We start from the raw sequence: 23,872 nt of genomic DNA, 5'->3' as shown, positions 1-23,872 counted from the left end.
CCGAAAGCTGGGGGCGCTCGTCGTTTTCCTCACCCAACCCCAAGAAACTTGCCCTATCGAACGACTGAACGAGCCAAAGGCACACACGGACTGTGTAAGGCGCAGAGGTATCACGTATCAGATCGGTGGCTTCGTGTTCGTGATTTCGTCCGGGCAACAGCGTCCTCTGCTCGATCGCGTGTTCCCCTAATTGCACGGTAGGACAAGTGTCCGCGGCGTCAAACCGTGATTTCTTGGAGAAAAACGGGCGTACGGGTCACGCTGCACCGCAGTCCGGAAGTCCCCACCCCGTGCGCTTAAAAAACGCGAGCGCCGCGACTCGCAACGGTCGCCTGGACGTACGCGGGTGCGCGTGAAAAGCAGCTCTCTGACGTGCGGGGCCAGGCGCGCAGGAACCCCGGGGACAGTAGTAGTAGTTCTAGTTCTATTAGCAGGCAGCAAGCTGAAGCCACCTGTCCCTTGGGTTCTTGCATCACGCGTCCACAGCCGTCGGATCTCGGCATCTCGCATCAGGCGAATTCCAATTCCAAACCTCTGGGACCACGGCCCACGGCTGCAGCAGCCTGCAACAGCCGGCCCGCTGCGCCCGGCTTTTAATAAGGCGCAAAGCGAACGAGGCAGCCGCTCCTCCGCACCACCGTACCCCCGGAGCCGGACCGCCGGAGCAGCTCGCCGCCCTGTGAGTTCCCGCTTCCCTTCGCTTCCGCCGTTCCGCGTCCGAATTTCGCAGGGCATTGCTGCGGCGACCCTAAGCAAGCGCGCTCCCAACCCTGCTGCTCCGCCTCCGCGCAGGAAACCCGTTGCTGGACCGACGGGGTGGGAGAGGCTCTCCACCCCGGGAGCAGCAACGAGGCAACGACGGCGGCGTGAGCACTGAGCAGCCGGGGATATGACTGTGATCAAGTCAGGTGGAGCGGAGCCGCGCGGAGACGGGGGCGCGTACGACGCGAGGCGGCGGCAGTCGCTGCGGGCGCGGTACGCGTACGGGTTCGTCTTCTTCGCCACCAACCTGCTGGACTGGTTCGTCAGGGACTACGGGGCCAGGGCGCTCCGCGGCCTGCATCGTGGGTTCCTCTTCCGTCTTCCCTTCCCTTCAGAATTCAGCTCTCGCATTTGCGGTTTGAGGGAGGTCGCGTTCTGTGCTCACCGTCACCGATTACACCTTCAGATGTGCCGGTCTGCGGAGCAGGGGACTCCAAGTGCTTCCAGTCCGTAGGAGTGCTTCGGGTCAGCTTGGGCTGCTTCGTATCCTTGATTTCACAAGCACGGTGTGTGTTCGTTTCGTTTCTCTTCATGCAACTGATAGGCTTGTCCATTGTTTATACGAGGCATGCAGCTCGAATGTTCTCAACTACCAGTCTTAGTCCTGGACCAAACTAGGGCCCGTTCGGAATGGGGTTTTCTGCATCCAGTTGCTAGTATGTTGTACAAATTTGAACTAAATTCCTAAAATCTGCTGGCAACAACCTGTCTAAAAGGCTAAAAGGGCATGATCAAGGAATTCATGATTATAAATGCCCTGGTTCAGTGGTTCTAGAACTACTAAACGTTTGACATTTTGAAGGTGTGCTGTGTTCTTGGGTTTTTCACTTCCTTAAAACAAATGTTCAGATATTTTTCTGGGTGATGTTTGCCACGACATTTGGAACTCGCAAGCTCCATGAAGCTCGTAACTTCGTGGCATTCTGGATGCTGGATTCTGAAGTCTCTTGTGTATGCCATGTCGATCGGCATCCCATTTATCATCCCTAACATCTTCATCCAACTTTATGGTAAGTTCAATCCAGTACTGTGGCAAATGTAGTTGCTGTAGGTGTAAGATATGATGGCCATAAGTGAATGCACAGCAGTTATAAACTGGAAATTTTGTTTTACTTCATAGGACCTAGCTTGTATGAGAAATTAGTGCTTAGAAAGGCCAATCAATTCACAATTCCTTGCTCTGGAAAGTTCAAAATATGATAAAAAAAATGCAAGTTTCAGTTTTGTTGTAGTGGTCCTAGTATACATTTCCACCAGTGTATCCATACTTAGATTTTAGCACGCTGAAAGAAAACTATTTTGTTCTATCTGCAGGTGTAATTGCTCGACTGGGTGCCGGGTAATTTAAATGGCAGTCCTTATATTGCTCAAATTTGGGATGTTTCAAGCCCTAATGAACAATATTTACATTTGTTTCAGATTGTAGTCTTATTTATAGTAAACATGTTACTTCTGTTTCATTTGTCCCTCCAGGATATTTCTCCTCCTCCAGCTCATAAGCATGCTCCACTTCATATCATGGTGCAATAAACGTTGGATGCCAGATCCTGGATCAAGTCAATGGTAAGGATTGATTTAGTTGTGCTGGAAGTTGTGGCGTTCCAATTACTTCAGTTTTCAGGTCCTCAACCTATAACTGACCATGGCATGTTACCCTTATGTGATTCTCAGTGGGTTGTTTGGATTATTCTTGTCAACCATCTCTTACATTGCTTCATTTCTTCGAATTGGCGTGCTGTATGTTCTGTATGTCCCCAACTCCTCTTGTGCGTTCAACATCTTCACTATTACATGGACGGCAATCTTGGTGACTATAATCATGGCAGTCTCACTGCACTCCAAGGTACGAGGATGCAAGCAGCACCAGGTCTTAGCTGTAGCTTATGTTGAGTTTAAAACCAGTGTCAGGTTTCGGATGTGAATATCAAACTGCAATCCTGATAGTAGCCTTGTTTCTATTAGCACATCTGAGCATTACGGCAACTAACAAGTAAAAGTCTCTGTAAAACTTTTTGAGTTTTTACCCTGCCTGATATGTATGAGGCCTTGATTTTAGTTCACTTTGTTTGCTGAGAAGGTTAACGAGGGTCTTCTCTCTTCTGGGATCATGAGTTCCTATATTGCCTTCCTTTGTTGGTCTGCACTACACGGGTTAGTCTACGTCACTTGGAACTGTTGAGGAGTTTGTAGTTTTTGTATTCCTCAGAAGAGTTTCCACTTCCATACTGCAAAGTATTCTGTGCTAATGTTTCCTTTCATTCACTGTTCTGTAAACATAGCCTTCTATAGTTCAGTTTGCTTGATGTTAATTTCATACTATGCACATGTGCAGTGAGCCGCAAACCGGCAAGTGCCACTCTCATATGAAAATTGCCAAGGATGGTGATTCAGCTACTATCATTGTAAGTAAAAGATCAGAGCTCTTTTGAATAGTTATGCCATTGACATTACCTGATTGAAGTTGTGCTTTTCTAGAGCTTCATTATCGCAATTTGTTCCATTGTAATGGCCACGTTTTCTACTGGAATCGACACCAAATCCTTCCAAGTAAGCTTATTACCCTCAAATTTTCTCTATGATATTCGCATTTTTATTTTCTGGCATCACTGGGTAGTTAAGATGTTCTCAACTGATGTAAATGTGATCCTGTCTTCCGGTTTATAAGTTATCAATCAACACTCAGCAGTTATGCAGGTATTTGCATGTAAGATTGAAAAATAAATCACTCTTCACTTCTTTAGGGATACCATTGGCCAAGTTACTTGAAAGTGTCAAAATGACCGTTTGATGATAATTCACATGTTTTTGGTCAAATCACAGTTCTCATGTGTATCTTGTTAATCACTATTGACTTGAAGAATTTCTTCAGAACTCAGAAGTGGTACCTTTATCCAGCGTATTAACGAAAACTGATCATTTTCAGTTTCGGAATGATGAAGTACAATTGGAAGAGGACACCCCCTACAGCTATGAGATTTTCCACATTGTGTTTGCAATGGGAGCTATGTATTTTGCAATGCTGTTCATTAGCTGGGAGCTTAATCATCCAACACGAAAGTAAGATATCCTACCGTCACGCAATTAAATAGCTGCTCAGTAGTCCATATGATTTTAAGGGGCAATATGCATACTTACTCTGGAATCAAATCAAAATAGCAGTTTCAAGTCATCAGTGGCATACTGCGTGATTTTCCTTTGCTACATCATCGTAGACAGCAGAAGAAGCATTTGGTTACATCCTCCTGTTGAAGCTATAGGATCACTAGGATCATAGATCTAGCTGTTAGAGTGATTCTATTCGGGGTAAAAGACGCAGTACATCCTAATACATGTAGAACTAGAGAGACGGAGAGGGAAGGGAGAAGGTGTTGAACCTGCCACTGCAGAGGGGGAGGGTTCAGAGGACGCCATCACGTTTGTCGGTGTAGTCTGCGTACGGGCAGCGACGGTCGGTGAAGAGGGCGGTGAAGATGTCGACGTCGATGGAGCGGGCGGCACGGCTGGTGGCTTTCCGTCACTGGTTGCGCCCCTCTCTAGATCGGGTTAGGGTTTTGGTGTCGGTGGGGAGCTGGGCTTAGGTCAACCTCGTAATCAGAGTCGCCGCCCCCCACCTCTTTTTATAGCACAGTGTGACATGGCCCTCCAACCATGGTGGGCTGAGCGCCCCCGATCAGGGCGCGAATCAAAGACCCAACTGGGTCGTTGGGTCCAGTTAGGATTAGAGATCAATCTAACAATCTCCCCCTTGATCTCCTTCATCTTTCATTTTCATATCATTTACTTTTGTTCATTCCAGTACAGATTAGTGCATAGAGCATGTCTCATCGTCACGGTCCATTGCCGATAGATTTAACAGCTACAACACACCACTCTATTCTAAAATAGATACTTAACTTTTGGGCCTTCTTTTATCCAGGAATTATAGGCTTTCCCTTAAACCCATGCCGGCTACATATTCTCTGAACACGTTGCGTGGTAAGCCTTTTGTAAACGGATCCACGAGCATCTTTTCAGTACTTATATGCTCAAAACTTATGACATGATCCCGGACTTTATCTTTCACAACATAATACTTTATGTCAATGTGTTTGGCAGCACCACTTGACTTATTGTTGTGAGCATACTGTTCTGTCGGATTATTATCACAGTATAACTTAAGTGGTCTATAGATGTCGTCAACTACCTTCAAACCGGGTATGAACTTCTTTAGCTAGTTCACCTGCCCCGTTGCCTCATAACACGCTACAAACTCGGCATACATTGTGGACGATGTAGCGACGGTTTGCTTTGAGCTTTTTCAAGAAATAGCTCCCCTACGAGAGTGAATACATATCCAGATGTGGATTTTCTATCATCTCCCGCATAGTCAGAATCTGAATATCCCACTATACGGAGTGAATATCTTCTATACGTCATCATGAGGCCTTTCGTTCCTTGCAAATAACGTAAGACTTTCTTTACTAATTTCCAGTGTTCTATTCCAGGATTGCTCTGGAATCTACCAAGTAACCCGGTAACAAATATCAAGTCAGAGCGCATACATACTTGAGCATATTGCAAGCTTTCGACAGCTGAAGCATATGGAGCCGCTTTCATTTGATCGATCTCATATTGGTTCCTAGGGCATTGAAAATCCCCATATCTGTCGCCCTTGACTATAGGAGCAGGTGAGGGACTACATTTGTGCATATTGAATTTCTTTAAGATCATTTCTATGTATGTCTTTTATGACAGTCCTAATATTCCTTTACTTCTATCTCGGTGAATCTCGATCCCTAGAACAAACGAGGCTTCACCAAGATCTTTCATATCAAATTTTGAGGACAAAAACTTCTTTATCTCCAGTAGTAGACTGACATCACTACTAGCAAGTAAGATATCATCCACATACAGGACAAGAAAGATAAACTTCTCATTCTTAAACTTTGCATAGACACAATTATTCTCTACATTCTCTTTAAACCCAAAATTCCTTATTGTCTGATCAAACTTCAAGTACCACTATCTTGAAGCTTGTTTTAATCCATAAATGGATTTCTTTAGGCGGCATGCCATTCGTTCTTTTCCTTCCATGATAAAACCTTTTGGTTGTGCCATGTAAACATTTTCCTCCAAGTCCCCGTCGAGAAATATCATCTTTATATCCATCTGATGTAATTCTAAATCGTAATATGCCACTAATGCCATTATTATTCTGAAGGAATCCTTACATAAGACTGGAGAAAAGGTCTCATTGTAATCAATCCATTCTCTTTGCGTTAAATACTTTAGCCTCAGCAGAACTCCTCCACACATGTAAGTGGTTTAGTGAGGGTACTCTTTCTGTCCACAACTCATATGGTGTTTTGGGCATCGACTTACTTGGTACTTTATTGAGAATATGAATGGCGATTTTTAACGCCTCCATCCACAGGCTCAACAGTAAGGTGGAGTAACTTATTATACTACGCACCATATTCATCAGGGTACGATTGCGCCTTTTAGCTACTCCATTCTGCTAAGGTTCGCCCGGTGTAAAATACTAGGCTACTATGCTATTCTCCTGTAAGAACCTTGCAAAAGGTCCAAAAACTTGGCCATATGGGGTATGCCAACCGTAGTACTCCCCCCCACGGTCGGACCTGACTATCTTAATCTTTAAATTGTGTTGGTTTTTAACTTCTGCCTTAAATATCTTAAATGTATCCCATGCTTCTGTTCTTCCTTTGATTGGATAAATGTAGCCATAACAGGAGTAATAATCTGTGAATGTTATGAACGAATCATAACCATCCACACTCTTTATAGGAAACGGACCACAGATATCTGTGTAAATAATCTGTAGAATTCTTGTGCTTTATTTGGCATCTTTCTTAATTTTCTTTACATACTTTCCTTTTATGCATTCTCTACATTATTCTAAATCTGAGAGCTCTAATGGAGGAAGAATATCATTCTTAACTAGTCTTTCTATTCTCCCCCTCGAAATATGGCCTAAATGACAGTGCCATAATTTCGACAACGCATCGTGAGCTCTCTTTCGTTTTCTGTTTACATCCACAGACGAGGATACATTCTCATTGTCGCACACAACATTCTCATCATCGCATACAACATTCACATCATCACGTAGTGATAACAAATAAAGCTCATTTTGTAAGATAGCAAAACCAACACATGTATTATTAAATGTTATCTTACATTTGCCATTTCCAAAATGGCAATCATATCCATCATTGTCCAAGCATGAAACACTAATCAAGTTTCTCTGTAACGAGGAAACATAAAGAACATCTCTAAGTATAAGTGTGAAGCTATCAGCAAGCTCTAGAGAAAGATCGCCAACGGCTTCAACATCTGCCCGTACTCCATTTGCAACTTTAACGTGTCTTTCACTTCTTTGCGTAGTCCTCGTCGAACGGAATCCCTGTAAAGAATTAGCAACATGAACAGTTGCACCTGAGTCAATTCGCCAAGTAGATTTTGAATAATGTACATATAGGGATTCATTTATAAACATAATAATGTTCTCACATTTCTTTGCCATGATCATCTTTAAGTAATCGGGACAATCTTTCTTATAATGTCTCATCTTCTTGCAATAGAGACACTGGTCTTTCTCTACTATAAACTTATTTTGCTGAGACTGATGCAGCATGGGGCCCTTTCCCTTTGGCTTTGAGAAGGAGTTAGCATTATTATTCTTTTTCTTGTTGTCTTTCATATAATTGATAGTGCCACCATTGGCAGCTTTCATTCTCTCCTTTTACACATACATAGCCATGAGTCTCTCCATGTCCCATTTCTCGGGTTATATGTTGTAGTTGACAACAAAAGTGTCAAACTCTTTTGGCAAGGAAGCAAAAATCAGATGGATAAGGAATTTTTCCTTGAGAGCCAGATCCATTGGTTTTAGCTTGGATGCCAAATTACTCATCCTTAGTATGTGCTCTCTTATGCCACCATTACCTAAGTACCTCTCTATCACCAACTACTTTATCAGCTAGGTAGCATATGTCTTTGAAGAGCTAGTGAACTAACTCTTTATTCTTTCAAGGTACTCGGTGACGGTGTCACTGTCGATGTTTGACCACCGATAGCCTGCCACGGGGGTCCCCGGGGCAGTATGTTTGGGCTTCAGCGTATGCAGAACTCGACGGTAAACGCAAGAGACAGTCGATTTATCCTGGTTCGGACCCTCGATCGTTGATCGAGTAATAGCCCTATGTCCAGTCGGCGTTAGCCTTTATGTTGGATTGATTATAAAGTGTTGTGTCGTACAATTGTTGTCTGAACTCCCGACTCAAGGAGCCCTGCCCTCCTTTATATAGTCAGGAGGCCAGAGTCCTAGTCGGTTTACAATAAGAGTTCCTAGTAGGATTACAGGATAATACTATTACTAAGATTACAGGGGAAGAATCCTAGTCAGGTTAGTTCTTCTCCCTTCCCTGCGGGGTATCCCGTGGGTCCCGCACCGACAAGCCCCCGAGCATTTCATGGTTGAGTTCTGGAAGCCTCGTCTTGTTCCTTCAAGTCTTGTCGAGCAGGAACAAGCGTCGCCCGAGTGCTTTCTTGAGCGAAACCGTATAGCGCTTCGTGAGATCTTTGTGTGGTGTGTACCTTTTTGAAAAAAAGTACCCCCATTTGGATGTAGCCCCCGAGCCTCTTGTTGTTTGGCACAAGGAGCTTGAGGTTCTTTTCTTGAAATCTTCCTGATTCTTCGTTGAAAGGTTCCCTGGCTTCCTTGTTGAAAAGAGCTCTGATTTAGCTGTGTTCGGGTTCTTTTTGTCAGAAAGAGCTCAGATATAGCTATGTCTGGGTTCTTTTTATCTTGTGGCCTTAAAGTCGTTTATCTTAAAGAAGTGTTCTGAGTGACGTGCACTTTTTTGAAGAAAAAAGTGCACTCACTGAGTGTAGCCCTCGAGCCACTTGCTATTTGGAATAAAAAGTTGGAGGGTCTTGAATCTGAGTTGTTCGACAGAACTGTATACCTCTCCTTTTTCACCCCCGAGCATATATCCGGGTTGTTTTCTTCAGGAAGAACTCGGATGCAGAGTCTTGGCGTATTCTCTAGTAGTCTGCTATTGTCAGATGTAGTTGTATGGTGGTGGTTGAGTGTAAATGCCTTTTATTCACGGGTTGTACTGTGTTGGTATATTCTTCCAAATATGCTCGTCTTCGAGTACTATTCCCTCTCGCCTGAGTCTTCCATTATTGAACCCTGTCTTTTCATTGTGTCCTTTGTTAGGCTTGTTTTGTTTGTACTCCTAGTCCATGTGCACCGCTCCTTTGATCTATAAATATCCTCTCGGAGTGCTTGTTTTCATTCATTGAACATTCTGTTGAAGCCTCCGTGGTCATGAACATGGTAGTTTGCGAAGTAGAGCAGCCCCGGGCGTGTTTTGTAGTTCCTGTATGTCATGTCGTAGCTGGAGGAAGTCTTGTGATAGGGATTAGAGGTGGGCTAATCCCGTAGCAGCATTGTACCAGGATGTATGTGGCGGTAGTTGGAGGAAGTCTTGTGATGTGGGCTTCGTTCCTTCATCTGGCAATTCTAGGTTGATCCTCGTCGCCTATCCTAAGACTGTCCGGTGCAGATCAACACCATATCCAGCATCACATCGGTCTTGGGTAGACAGATGCCTGCCGGCCTTCTCTGCTCCATGTTGTCCCGTCGTGCTACTGATTTTCTACCTTGGATGCACCGTGTCCGTCCTTTGAAGAAAACAGTGTAGCCGATGGCGGTTTGTCCTTCCGAGTAGTAATTTGAGACACGTAGTCATTCCAGAGCCAAGCCATGTCCGGGTTCCTCTTTGCTACTTTACTTTTCATGGTACCGAGTTCGTTAGGTCTTGTAAGATTTGTAATCTTCTATTTTTGAAGTCGCTTGTAATGGAAAGAATCTTGTCTTCTGAGTTGTCATTTATTTTTCTGCTGTAGTCCTAGTTGTTCCTAAGATTCCCAAGTTCTTTCTGTAAGAACCGAGTTCTTATGTTCCTTGTGAGGTAGCCCTTATTTTCTTCATGGTTGACGGGTTGTTTTTTGCAGTAATCTGATAACTCCATCGTAGTGCTGGATGAATAAGTCTGAAATCTGGCCGTTGAATTGTACCGTTGTGTGGATTTGTGCCCTCTGTCATTTTAGCTGTGTCAGTAAATGGACCGTTGTGTTCTCACACCGTGCTTTAACAGGCCTGGTGGGCCATTTTTATCGATGTAAAATTTATTTAAAGACCATTCATCTTCTTTTTCTTTACTGCACATCTCTTGCCTTGAAACCCTAGCTCTCAGAAATCCACCGTCGCCATTGCCGCCACCATCTTAGTGCCGCCGTCCAAGCTTTCTCTTCCCCTAGTTGATTTTTGCCTCCGTTAGTACATAGGTAAGAAGAAGGCCGTGAGCAAGTCCCAGGCAACCTTCGTGGATGAGGAATCATCACTTTTCATGATTGAGAATCAGGAGTTCGTGGCCATGAGGGCTGCCCAGAAGTCTTGGCTGACTCCGACGATGACCGAAGATTAGCTTCGGGAACTTGTCAGCGATGGTTTGATCTAGAGCAAGGCCATTGCTGAATGGAGAGTTCCAGGCGAGCATCGGGTCCTTGCTCCAAGTCCTGGTGAGATCGTTCTTTTCGTCTTCTTCATTCGTGCTAGACTTTGCCTTCCTGTCTCCGCCTTTCTTCATCAATTTCTCAACTATTTTGGGATTTGCCTGAATCATCTTGCTCCTAATGTAGTCCTTCACCTTTCTGTCTTTGTTCATCTTTGTGAAACTTTCCTTGGAATTCCCCCTTCTCTTTCTCTCTTCTGTTACTTCTTTCGCCTGAAACCCCAACCCCGCCGCGAAGACACCAGTGTTCTTGGTGGCTGCGGGATTCAATTTCACTAGGGTCTTAAGAGCAAGTTCTTTGACTATGACCTGGTTGATTCTGTAAGGGATTGGTGTGCCGACTGGTTTTATGCCGCCAATCTGATCCCTTCTCTCGCTGTCCACTCTAGATCTGGTCCCTTGGTTAATGACCGATGGGATAAGAACCCTGTGACGACGGCTGAGGTTCAGGCAATCCAGCCATTTCTTGATAGGATAAGTATCTTGAAACAACAGGGCTTGACCGGCTTTGGTATTATCTCGAGCTTTCTTCGTCGCCATGTTCAGCCTCTGAAGGAGCGAGAGCACCTTGGCTTTGAGTACTCTGGGGCTGAGGATCCTTCGCGCATGGTCCCAGCCCTTGAGTTGACCGACGAGGAGGTACTTGAGCATCTCCAGAAGATGCTGAAAGGAGCAAGCGTTGTCCCGCTTACTGTCTCCGAGTTCTCCGTCAACAACCCGCCCCTAGCTGTAAGTCGTCTTCTCTTTGCGCGGGTACTTTCTGTATTTCTTTTGTTGTATCCGTTTTTGCTTAATTTTCCTTGTCTTGTTGTTTTATTCTTTTCGTAGGGATTGGGGCGCAACTTTATTGACCCGATCCCTCTTGATGTCCTCCCTGCCATGGTGAATACTGGGGAGAACCTTGCTGGGGCTTCTATAACTAGTAAGTTCCCAATCACCATAGCGTTTTCTGGAGTTTCTTCCGGATTTGTTGATGTATATGAAGAATATGTTCCTCATCCAGTCCCTCGAGGTCCTCGTAGTGTCTCGAAGAGTTGGCAGGCGGATGGTTCTTCATCTGGTTTACCTTCTTCCAAGAAGTCTCGCCAGCCAAGTACTCATCCAGGTACTCTAGTTGTAGCTAGCATGCTCCTAGGTGAGCATATTAATACACTCTATCCCTTTGTCTTCTTGTTTTTGTGTTGAACCGAGTACTTTCGTTCCTTTTTCGGCTGGCGCTTTGGTGGCCTTGGTCGAGACTAAGGAAGAAGAGGACGATGAGGTGCCCCTCATGCGGCGGTGAGTTGTTTTCTAATTTCCCTACACTTGAAACCTTCTTTTTGTTTTGACTTTGGTCTTGATCTTTTTGTAGTAAATGGTCGTCGGGTATGAGCTCTTCCGAGCCTCCTACACCGGGTTCTTCTATAGCTCTAGAGCTGAGTTCTTCTGTAGCTCTGGTACCAGCTATGCCGCTCCTACCGCCTAGTGGCGGGGACGTTTTTGCTGCTGTGGTTCCTCCTGCGAGGTCTTCTTTTTGTTTTACGAAGAAGAAGATAGCTGGGTGAGTGGATTCTGGTTTCGTCTCTTTGCTTTTGTTCTGCTTTTCTCTTGTTCTCATTAGCGAGTTCTCTTATCAACTTTCAGGCCTTTGTCTTCTCTCGTCCCCCCATCGACTTCTTCTCAGCCCTCTGTTGTGCCACCGAGTACTAAGCCTCAGGACTCGTAGCACACAGTCGGTGAAGTGGCTGTGGGGGCGATGAAGCTTTCTAGCGACGATGCCGTAGCTGACTTGGTTGCCCCGGAGGTGACCACGACCATTGCGGCGGGTCCTTCTAAGGGGTTGGCCTTGGCTTCCTAGGAGATTGCTTTGGTCCTGCCTTCTTCGCCTCGGCCGACTTCTCCTTCTCTTGCCTCCGGTGGTCCGCCTTTTGCTAATGATGTGGTGCAGCAGTTTGATGCCACTCATCGACTATCGAAGTTAACTGTCGCCTAGGGAAGCTTATCGACCCTTGTGACTTCTTTTGGAGAAAAGCTCCAGGTAAGTTTTTCTGCCGTTCCTTCTTTGGATGTTCACTTTTCTTCTATCCTTATGCTTTGTTTTTCTTTATCTTTTTGCTCAGTCCTTCTCTCATGATCATACCAGCTTCTTTTTCTCGTCTGAAAACGAGAAAAAGTTGTCTTTCAAAGTGAGCGCCCTAAAAGCTGATCTTGACCTCCTCTAGGCCAAGATGGAGGCTGAGTGTCAAACGCATTAGGAGGAGGAAAAATCTCTTCATGCCCAGGTTGTTGAGACTGAAAAGCAGAGGGATGCTGCTTTCCAGGAGGCTCAAAAGAATTTGGAGGCCGTGAAGAACTTGGAGGCCGTGAAGAAGGAGTGCAATGGTATTGCGGGTTCTTTTTGTTTCCTTCTGCATTCAAATTCTCCTTTCTACTGACTTGTTTGTTGTCTTGTCCAGCTCTTTGGGTTGAAAAGCAGAAGCTCTCGGAGGGCATTGAAGAAATGAAGACTCTTGTTCATACGAGTCACAACAAGGCTGAGGAGGTAATTACTCATGCTGAGGAGGAACTTGCGCTTGCTAAGTTGATTAGGCGTGGAGCTAATAGAGATCTTGTGTAAGCCTAAAAAACTATTGAAGACTTGTCTGGCAAGTTGGCGACGGCTACTAAAAACTGGAAAGCTTTGTGGAAATCCTTTTGTTCAGTAGCCGACGTTCTCTGAACCCCAGCGGATGATGGGCAATCTTGGGCTCAGTTGATTCCTTGGATTCCGACTCGTTTCCAAGAGTTTGTGAAGAGGTACGCTCAACTGTGTACTAAGAATGTCCTAGCCTAGGTCCGGGTTCTTGCTTCGACGGCTCCTTTGTCCAAGATAGCAGAGGAAGCTGATAGTCAAGAATACATTGATGCCATTGAGAGGATGGAGCCTGAGGTTGAAGACTTAGCTAGTAGAATAGTAGATAATCTTAATATTGTTATCTCTTCTCCTGATGATGAGGCTTGATGTATTTGACCTTTATGCCCGTGCCTTGTAATATGACATTATACTTCTTTTTGAATGAAGATTTTTTTGTCGATGTCTTCTTTGCCTGGATGCCTTGCTTATCCCTTGGATGATTTGTCCAATTGGTCAGAGTTACTAGACTTGTCGAGTACTTTGTCTTGCTTTCATCTTTGCCTTGTAAACAATTCTGCGCGCTATCTTGACAAATTTTCTTGATTTGTCGAGTACTTTTCTGCCCATGTAAACAACTCATTATATATAGATCTTTGTGTTGACAACCTTTCTTGATCTGTCGAGTGCTTGTCTGGCCTTCTTTTGTGCCATGTAAACAACTCGTTATATATAGATCTTTGCGTTCTTGGGTATCTCTAGTGTAGCCCCCGAGCCTCTTGCTATTTGGAACAAGTAGCTGGAGGGTCTTGTCTTGAAATTGATGTGGTCTATGCTCAAGCTTAGTTTCAGTTGTTTTGGGTGTTAGCTTGTTAGCTACCCTTATCGGCATGCTCAAGCATCTTTTCAGCTATTTTGCTTCGGCCAGGATGCTCAGGCGTATTTTCAGCCATTTTGCTTTTTATTTCAGGTGTTAGCTTGTTAGCTACCCTCATCGGCGGGCTCAAGCGTCTTTTCAGCTATTTTGCTCTCAGCCGGAATGTTCAAGCGTCTTTTCAGCCATTTTGCTTTTTATTTCGGGTTTTAGCTTGTTAGCTACCCTCATCGGCGGGCTCAAGCATCTTTTTAGCTATTTTGCTCTCGGCCGGGATGCTCAGGCGTCTTTTTAGTCATTTTGCATTTTATTTTGGGTTTTAGCTTGTTAGCTACCCTCATCGGCGGGCTCAAGCGTCTTTTCAGCTATTTTGCTCTCGGCCGGGATGCTCAGGCGTCTTTTCAGCCATTTTACTTTTTATTTCGGGTGTTAGCTTTTTAGCTACCCTCATCGGTGGGCTCAAGCGTCTTTTCAGCTATTTTGCTCTCGGTCGGGATGCTCAGGCATCTTTTCAGCCATTTTGCATTTTATTTTGGGTGTTAGCTTGTTAGCTACCCTCATCAGCGGGCTCAAGTGTCTTTTTAGCTATTTTGCTCTCGGCCGGGATGCTCAGGCGTCTTTTCAGCCATTTTGCATTTAAGAAACAACTCAGAGAAAGCCATAATGAGACATACGTTTATCGAGAGAGAATCATCTTTATTGATCATGAATATTGATGTGTCATAATGATACATATGTTTTTGGTGAGCGCTATCTTTGTTGATCATGAACGTTGATCTCTTGTGTCTTGTATACATATTTTCCGTTGAGTTGTTTTCATGCGTAGAATCTTCATAGCTGACTGATGTGCCATGTGTTGTTGACTTCTTTCCCATCTTTAGTTATGAGCTTGTATGTGCCTGGTTCGATGACTTTTGTGATAATAAAAGGACCTTCCCATGGACTGAGTAGTTTGTGGCGTCCGTCGGTTTTTTGTATTCTTCTTAGTACTAGGTCTCCGACTTGTAATGATCGAGACTGTGTATTTTTGCTGTAGTGGCGTCTTAGTCCTTAGAGGTATCTTACTGATTACAGGGTAGCGTTTACTCTGACTTCTTCTATACTATCGAGTTCTAATCTTCGGGTGTGTTCTGCTTCTCCTTCGTCATATTGCTCTATCCTTAGTGACATCCAGATTAAGTCTGCGGGTAGTATGGCTTCTGATTCATACACCAGGAAGAAAGGTGAGTATCCGGTGGCTCTGCTTATTTGAGTCCGTAGCCCCCATACAACCTTGGGTAATTCTTTAATCCATTTTGATCCATAGTCTACTAGTTCTTCATATAGTCTTGGTTTTAATCCGGCTAGTATGAGTCCATTAGCCCTTTCTACCTGTCCGTTGGCTTCTGGATGTACGACTGATGTGTAATCTATGCTGAAGCCACAATCCTGTGCCCAACTTTTGAATTCTGTAGCTATGAAGGGAGAACTCAAATCTGTGATGATTCGATTGGGCATGCCAAAGTGGTGCATAATGTCTTGGATGAACTCGACTGCTTTGGCTACGCTGTATTTTGTGAGTGGTTTGTACTTGATCCACTTGATGAACTTGTCGATTGCTACAAAGATGTACTCGAAACCGCCCTTTGCTTTCTTGAGAGGTCCTACTCGATCCAGCCCCCAGCAGGAGAATGGCCAAGCAGGTGGTATGCAGATGAGGTTGTGGGCTGGCACATGAGCTTGTCTTGCGAACATCTAACAACTTTTGCATCTTCTGATGAGTTCTTCTGCATCTTTCAAAGCGGTTGGCCAGTAGAAACCAGTGCGAAATGCTTTGCCAACTAGTGTTCTTGAAGCGGTGTGATTTCCACAGCAACCTGAGTATATTTCATCTAGGATTTGTTTGCCTTCTTCAAATGAGACGCATTTTAGGAGTACTCCTGATGATGCGGCTCTTCTATAGAGCTTGTCTCCTACTAGGACATAATTCTTGCTTCTGCGGATAACTCGTGTGGCTTCCTGTTTTTCTGCTGGCAACTTATTCTCTTTCATATAATCAATAAAAACTTGGGTCCATGAAGTGGTGATTACCAAGATCTGGTTGTCTTTGGCTGAGATTTTAGGGGTTATCTCACCGGGTTGTTTGATAGAGGGAGCTAATAGCTCCTCTATAAATACACCAGGTGGGACCTTTGCCCTGTCTGATCCAAGCTTGGCGAGGATGTCTGCTGCAATATTAGAATCCCGCAGGACATGTAGAATTTCTAATCCTTGGAAATGTTTTTCGAGTTTTCGGATTTCAGTACAGTAAGCACCCATGTTTTCTTTGGTGCAATCCCAATCTTTGTTGACTTGGTTGATGACTACTGCCGAATCGCCGTATACGAGTAATCGCTTGATTCCGAGGGTAATTGCCACTCGTAACCCATGGATGAGAGCTTCGTATTCTGCTTCATTGTTAGTAGCTTGCCATAATATCTGAAGGACATACTTGAGTTGTTTTCTGTCCGGAGAAATTAGGAGGACGCCTACACCGGCTTTGCCTAGCTTGAGTGATCCGTCAAAGTACATCTTCCAATGATCAAGGATGGTGCTTGGTACGGGTTGTTGAATTTCTGTCCATTCGGCAACAAAATCAGCAAGGGCTTGAGATTTAATTGCTTTCTGCGGGGTAAAATCGATGTTGAGAGCACCGAGTTCAACTGCCCACTTAGATATGTGCCCTGTTGCGTCTCTGTTGTGATGTCGAGAGCACCGAGTTCAATCGCCCACTTAGATATGCGCCCTGTTGCATCTCTGTTGTGTAAGATGTATTCGAGTGGGAAATCTATCACTACGGTAATCTTGTGGCTTTCAAAATAGTGACGAAGCTTGCGTGAAGTGATCAGTAGGGCATATAGTAGTTTTTGCACATGCGGGTACCGAATTTTTGATTCTGATAGTACTTCGCTGATGTAGTATACTGAGCGTTGTACTTTATACACGCGCCCTTCTTCTTCTTTCCACTACTATTGCCGTGCTGACTACAGTAGAAGTTGCCACAATGTATAGCATCATGTCTTCGTCTTTCTTTGGAGGTGTTAGGACTGGTGAGGATGTGAGGTATGCCTTAAGTTTCTTGAAAGCTTCATTGGCTTCTTCTGTCCACTCAAACTTGTCTGTCTTCTTTAGCAATTTAAAGAAAGGTAACCCTTTTTCGTCGAGTCTTGAAATAAAACGATTGAGTGCCGCCACGCAGCCTGTTAGTTTTTGTACATCTTTGACGCTTTGAGGAGGGCCCATCTCTGTTATGGCTCGAATTTGCTTGGTGCTTGCTTCGATTCCGCGATGACTAACCAAGAATCCGAGTAGTTGTCCTGAAGGAACTCCGAATACACACTTGTTTGGGTTCAATTTCCACCTCCATCTTTTCAGATTCTTGAAGGTTTGTTTTAAGTCTTCAATCAGTACATCCGAGTTCTTTGTTTTTACAACCATGTCATCCACGTATGCTTCTATGTTTTCGCCGATCTGATCACCAAGGCATGTTTGGATAGCTCTTTGGTAAGTGGATCCAGCATTCTTGAGTCCAAACGACATGGTCTTGTAGCAGTAGGCACCAAACAGAGTGATGAAAGATGTCTTGCTTTGGTCCTATTCTTTTAATGCGATCTAGTGATATCCGGAATAGCAGTCCAGAAAGGATAATAGGGTAGATCCTGCTGTTGAATCGACTATCTGATCAATGCGTGGTAGCCCAAACGGATCTTTTGGGCAGTGTTTGTTGAGATCTGTGTAGTCGACACACATGCGTCATTCGTCCGTATTCTTTTTCTACACTAGAACTGGGTTTGCTAGCCAATCTGGATGAAGGATTTCTCTGATGAATCCGGCTGCCATTAGTTTTGTAATTTCCTTTTTAATTGCTGCCTTCTTGTCGGGAGAGAATCATCGTAGTTGTTGTTTCACAGGCTTGGAGCCTTCATTGACATCAATTCTATGCTCAGCCAACTCTCTTGGGACCCCTGGCATGTCGGTCGGCTTCCAAGCGAAGATATCTTTATTGTCTCGAAGAAAGTTGGTGAGCATGAGTTCCTATTTTGTTGATAGGTGTGCACTGATGATTGCTATTTTTGAGGGATCACCGGTGCTCAGGTCGATTTGCTTGACGTTGGCTTCTTTTGGTGGTGCTAGGATGCTTGGCTTTTTAGCCGGTATCCCTAGTTCTTCTTGACTTATTTCTGCGGCAATAGTGACTATTTCTTTTCTTCCATCGTTTGCTTGCGCTCTTGCTACAATTTGAATAGCCTGAACATCACAGTCAAATGCGCGCTTTAAATCACTTCGAAGAGAAAGAACACTGTTAGGCCCTGGCATCTTAAGCAACATGTACGGATAATGCGGTATTGCCATAAATTTTGCTAGTGCCGGGCGCTCGAGGATTGCGTGATATGATGAATCGAAGTCTACGACTTCAAACTTGATGAACTCGGTACGGTAGTTTGAGGGAGTTCCAAAGGTAACCGGTAGAGTGATTTGTCCAAGTGGCATTGCTACCTTGCCGGGTACTATGCCATAAAAAGGTGTGCTTGTTGGTGTGATCATCCCGGTGAGTTGTAGTCCCATCTTCCTTGGAGTTTCTGAAAAAAATGATGTTGAGTCCAGCTCCTCCGTCGATTAGTACTTTTGTAACGGTCATACCGGTGATGGTTGGATCTAGAACCAGTGGGTAATGGCCTGCATTTTCTACGCTGGTCCATTGGTCTTCTCTTGAAAATTGGATTGGATACTCTGACCAATTGAGATATCTTGGTGTAGCAGGTTCTGCTGCCATGATGGTTCATAACGCTAGTTTTTCTTGATGTTTGCTTCTAAAATCTGGAACCCCAGCAAAGATTACTGCCACTATTCCCCTAGATTTTTGGAATCCCTTGTCTTCAAGGTTGTCTCCTTTTTTCTGATTGTCTTCTTTATTGTTTCCCTTACTATCTTTTCTAGTGTATCTTTTGTTGAAGGTGTAGCAATTTCCGATGGTGTGTTTTCCGTTGGGGTGCAAGGGGCAACGTATGTTCTCAATGTTGTCATATCTTCTGGGCTTGGTAAATTTCTTTGATTTGTCAGCCATTGCTATTGTGTTGTCTGGACCACGCTTTCTCTCCTGATGTCTGCTGTTTCGAGGAATTTGCCTGTCCGGGTTGTCTCTGTTGTTTTTATCCAGAAATCTTTCTCGTGTCTTCTCCTCTGCAGTAATCATTTTTTTACTGTTCTTCTGAATTCTTCATTGTTTCTTGGGTTTTCTTTGCAGAAGTCTTGAAATTGCCACCTAGCCATGATTCTGTAAGAGAAGGCTTCAATTACTTCTTGTTGTGTGATGTCATGTACTTGAGCTCGTAGTTCGCCAAATCATCGATAGTAATTTCTGAGACTTTCACCTCCCTTCTGCTTGAGTCCTTTTAACTCTGTGTGGGTGATTGGATGTGTAATGATTCCCGTGAAATTTTCACAAAAAACTCTTTGCAAATCTTCCCAATTTCTGATTGATCCTGGATTCAATTTGTCAAACCATTGGAGTGGCATGGTTTCTAGGGCCGTGGGAAAGAACAAGGTTTTGATGTCATCGTCTCCTTCGGCCAATTCAATCAATTATGAGTAAATCCTGAGCCATTGATTTGGTTTGGTCTTGCCATCATACTTGGAGTGGTTGGACGGCTTGAACTTGTGAGGTAGTCGTATTGAAGCAAGTCGATTCGCAAAACAGGGGAATCTATCATGCATTTTGGCTTCCGTATATTCTGATTCTATGCCCCCCTTCTTGCCAACTGTCGTCTTGGTGAGAGTAGCTCTGCGTGGCTGTCCGAGTAGGTGCTTTGCTTCTGGTCTTTCTTGGTTGCTCGACTCGGTTGTTTTGACTGTGATTTCTTCGGCTCTCTCCGTTGTGACTTCCACTTGGTCCAAGTCTTTCGAAAGCGGACTTCCTTTGATTTTGATCTTCCTGTTCATGAGACGTTGCCCTTCCGTCGTGCGTTTTAAGGACTGTTGATCACAAAAAATCTCGGAGCTGTTCTTGTTTTTCATTGGGATATAAGGTCGCCTTGAGTTCTTCTAGTGCTTCTCAAATCTTATCGTAGGGTGTATTTGCTGCTCGTTCTTCTTCAACCTCTCGTTCTAATTTTCTTCTATTATACTCGGCTAGGTCTGATTCATACTTGATCCAAGTGTCTTTTCGCTGCTTAGCACGGCGTTGACATCTTTGTTTCAATTTGTTCTTTCTTTCTCTCGCTTGCCTCTGACTCTCAGTCTCACCATCGTGCCCCTAGATAAATGGTGATATGTTGGATTCGGATTCATCTGAAGACCTCACGTCAGGTACTTCTGGGGGATCAATGGTGATCGAGGACGGCGAATCATGAATACTTCTCTAGCGTGAGTTGTTCTGTCATCGTCGTTGATTTCCATACTACCAGAGCTGTTGATAACTTCAGTAGATGTTTCAAGGTCATAGATCGAATCTCCTTCTTGGTAGGGTAGAGTTTTCGTCGTCGTATCGTCGACTAGTTGGGTGTCGTCATCCTCAGGAATGGTACCTGGCCAGTGAACGATGCAGTCTTGAGAAGTTATAGTTAGAACGAGACCTTCCTAGGCTCCCTTCAGTGGCATTCTGAGCACCGGATCGAGGAATTCTTCGGGCCATGTCTGATTAGACGTCGCCATGTTGTGGAGTCCGAACGGAAGAGGACCCAACTTCTTTGAAGTATTCTGAGTGTATTCTGAGTAGTACTCTTGATAGGTTGACGTCATGTTCCAGAGCTTTTTCAGAAAAGAACTCGGTTTTCCGAAAGAACTAGGATAAGACTTAGTCTCGGAAGCGGAACTTGAGTTCGAATCGGATGCATGAAGTCGCAGAATCCAAGTTGGATCGGAAATTACAAACTGCGCGAATCTTTTGGCAAGCTGATCTATTGTTGTCGTCGAAATAAAAAAGTCCTGATGATGATCCGAATCTTCGAGGAGACGGCCTTGGAGCTTGTCGTCGTTGCCTGCCTCGTAGATCCATGAACCGAAGATGAAGATTGATCCCTTCGAGAAGATCATGTTATCGAGGTCCATCGAGCTCTCGGATGCAAAATCGTCGAAAGCCCCTACCTGGCGCGCTAGCTGTCGATGTTTGACCACCGATAGCCTACCATGGGGGTCTCCGAGGCAGTATGTTTGGGCTTCAGAGTATGTAGAACTCGACGGTAAACACAAGAGACAGTCGATTTAACCTAGTTCGGACCCTCGATCATTGATCGAGTAATAGCCCTACGTCCAGTCGGCGTTAGCCTTTGTGTTGGATTGATTGTAAAGTGTTGTGTCGTACAATTGTTGTCTGAACTCCCGACTCAAGGAGCCCTCTTCTCCTTTATATAGTCAGGAGGCCAGAGTCCTAGTCGGTTTACAATGAGAGTTCCTAGTAGGATTACAGGATAATACTATTACTAAGATTATAGAGGAAGAATCCTAGTCAGGCTAGTTCTTCTCCCTTCCCTGTGGGGTATCCCATGGGTCCCGCACCGACAATCACACTCTGGGATTGAGCCCACAATTACAGGCTCAATCGTGTCCTTTATCACAGCCAAATATTTCTTGTTGGCAGTGACCCACTTCCTATGCTCAAGGTCATAGGACATTCTTTAGGATGTAAAATCCCTCTCTTTGGTTGCCCAAGCGGCATCAGCCTTGTTTGTCTCCCTCATCGGTGCCACAGGCTCAGTGGGACACGGTGAGATGACTACCCAGTCCACCTCAGCCAAGATAAGGCCGGGTCAATGTGAGGTGACTACCCAGTCCACCTCAGCCAAGATAAGGTCGGGTCAATCTTTTTCTTCTACTCCGTGTAGTTATCACCTTTGAGAGTGGGGATCTCTTTGATACAACCCATCAAGTTGTATCCGCCTGAAAGCACAATTCATATAGAGTGAGAACATAAATAATAACAAAAACAATTGCATGGCTTAGTTCCAACGTTGGTCAAAATTAAAACATATAATTGTCCTCTACACCAACTCTACATCACCATTGGGCAGAAATAGAATTAATGCATGACAAAACTCATCATAAATAACATTATAATATTACCATTAATCAATGTTGGTCAGAATAATAACAATATTATAATCAATTAAAATATATCTATTTTTCAAAATTAAATTCTCCCGTTGGTTCGAATTTAATAATAAAAATAATATCTTTAAATACGCAGCAGAAAATAAATCTCAATTTAGTGAATTTTATCCACAGGAAAATTCTCTTTTCTATTTTCTTTAAACCATTTATTCATTTTCTAGGAAATAAATATTTACTGGAAAAAACAAAAAACTGATTCATTTCAGCACTGTTCATTCGGCCCAGCCGGCAAAATGGCCCGGGCCAACTCCCTTGACGCACGCGCTGTGCCTCCCAGACCGCAATCTGGGCCTGGGCCGGCAAAGCCGCCCGCGCACGCTCCCGCCTGGGCCGATCGCTGGCCTGATCACGCTCGTTCGTTCACCTAGCATCGGACGATCGCGCGTCGACTTCGCTAGGAATAAAAACCGACGCCGCGGCGCCCTCGGGGAAAACCCTAATTCACTCTCTGTGCTCTCTCTCTCTCTCTTCGCCACTCTCCCCACAGCGTAGCCACAGTCCGAGCGAGTCGAGCGGGCGAAACGGTGGAGCGATGGCGTCGTCGCCCGCCCCCTCGCCGGCGTGCGCGCTCCCCAGTGGGTGAGCGCGCCGCCGTCGAGCGGCCTAGCCACGACGCCTCTTTGGCCGGAGCCCGGCGAGCAGCGCCCCCGGCTCGGCCTTCTTCTCCCCGCGCACCAGCGAGGCAGCAGCGCTACACAGTGGTGAGATAGGCCTCCCCTTCCCCAACATCCTCCTCTGATTTGCTTCTTTCTTTTGTTCTTCTCGGATTCAACCGATTGGGGATCTAGGGTTAGGGTTTCTTTTCTTGTTAGGGTTTCACTGTTTATCTTTCCCGTGAAGTCTTCATGGGTTTAGGGTTCGGCTCTTACGTTCTTAAGGCCGAAACCCTCTTCTTCTTCCCCTTTCCTTAACCCAGTTAGGGTTAGGGTTCAACCGAACCCTTTGTCTTCTCAGATCCGAATCGGATCTGACCTTTCTCTCTTTTCTAACACCTCTGCCGAGATCTACACCTAGTGGACCGGCTCTGATACCATTGTTGAAGCTATAGGATCACTAGGATCATAGATCTAGCCAGTAGAGTGATTCTATTCGGGATAAAAGACGCAGTACATCCTAATATATGTAGAACTAGAGAGACAGAGAGGGAAGGGAGAAGGTGTTGAACCTGACACTGCAGAGGGGGGGGGTTCAGAGGACGCCATCATGTTCGTCGGTGTGGTCTGTGCATGGGCAGCGACGGTCGGTGAAGAGGGCGGTGAAGATGTCGACGTCGATGGAGCGGGCGGCGCGGCTGGTGGCTTCCCGTCACTGGCTGCGCCCCTCTCTAGATCGGGTTAGGGTTTTGGTGTCGGTGGGGAGCTCGGCTCAGGTCAACCTCGTAATCAGAGCCGCCGGCCCCACCTCTTTTTATAGCACAGGGTGACATGGGCATCCAACCATGGTGGGCTGGGCCCCGATCAGGGCGCGAATCAAAGGCCCAACTGGGGGGGCCATTGGGTCCAGTTAGGATTAGAGATCCATCTAACACCTCCAACTCTCACATCCTTCATTTCATAACCAGGTGGAGCATAGATGTTGGATGGGCTAGTACATGGGTGAAGATCATCAACGAGTGGTTCGCGGCTAGCATATACAGTAAGTCGCCTATTCCCCGTTGTCTGCCATCCAGTTATGTTTGCTAAAAGGTTCTGTATTGTACACAACTAAGAAGCTGCTAACGTTGAGGTCTTCACCTTTGCAGTCTGGAGGCTGATCTCCCCAGCCGTATTGAGGAACCAACTTGTCAATGATGAGTTCATGCCACATAGACCTACAATATAGTCTTGACGATAGAGAAACATGATTTCTGTAACCCACTGATTCTTTCCTGCTGATATATCCTGCTAAAAGATCGTTATATGCTATATTCTTTAAATATCTACACTTGTACATCGA

The 23,872-nt window shown here is 45.0% G+C and overlaps 1 pseudogene; it reads left to right on the top strand.

Moving 5' to 3' along the window:
* Positions 1 to 687: 687 nt before the first annotated feature.
* On the top strand, positions 688 to 23,872 carry LOC136498258 (uncharacterized; annotated as a pseudogene).

The sequence above is a fragment of the Miscanthus floridulus genome, chromosome 12, assembly GCF_019320115.1.
Source record: "Miscanthus floridulus cultivar M001 chromosome 12, ASM1932011v1, whole genome shotgun sequence".
Lineage (NCBI taxonomy): Eukaryota > Viridiplantae > Streptophyta > Magnoliopsida > Poales > Poaceae > Miscanthus > Miscanthus floridulus.
The sequence above is the reverse complement of the archived record's forward strand: the minus strand, read 5'-3'. Positions and strand labels throughout refer to the sequence as shown.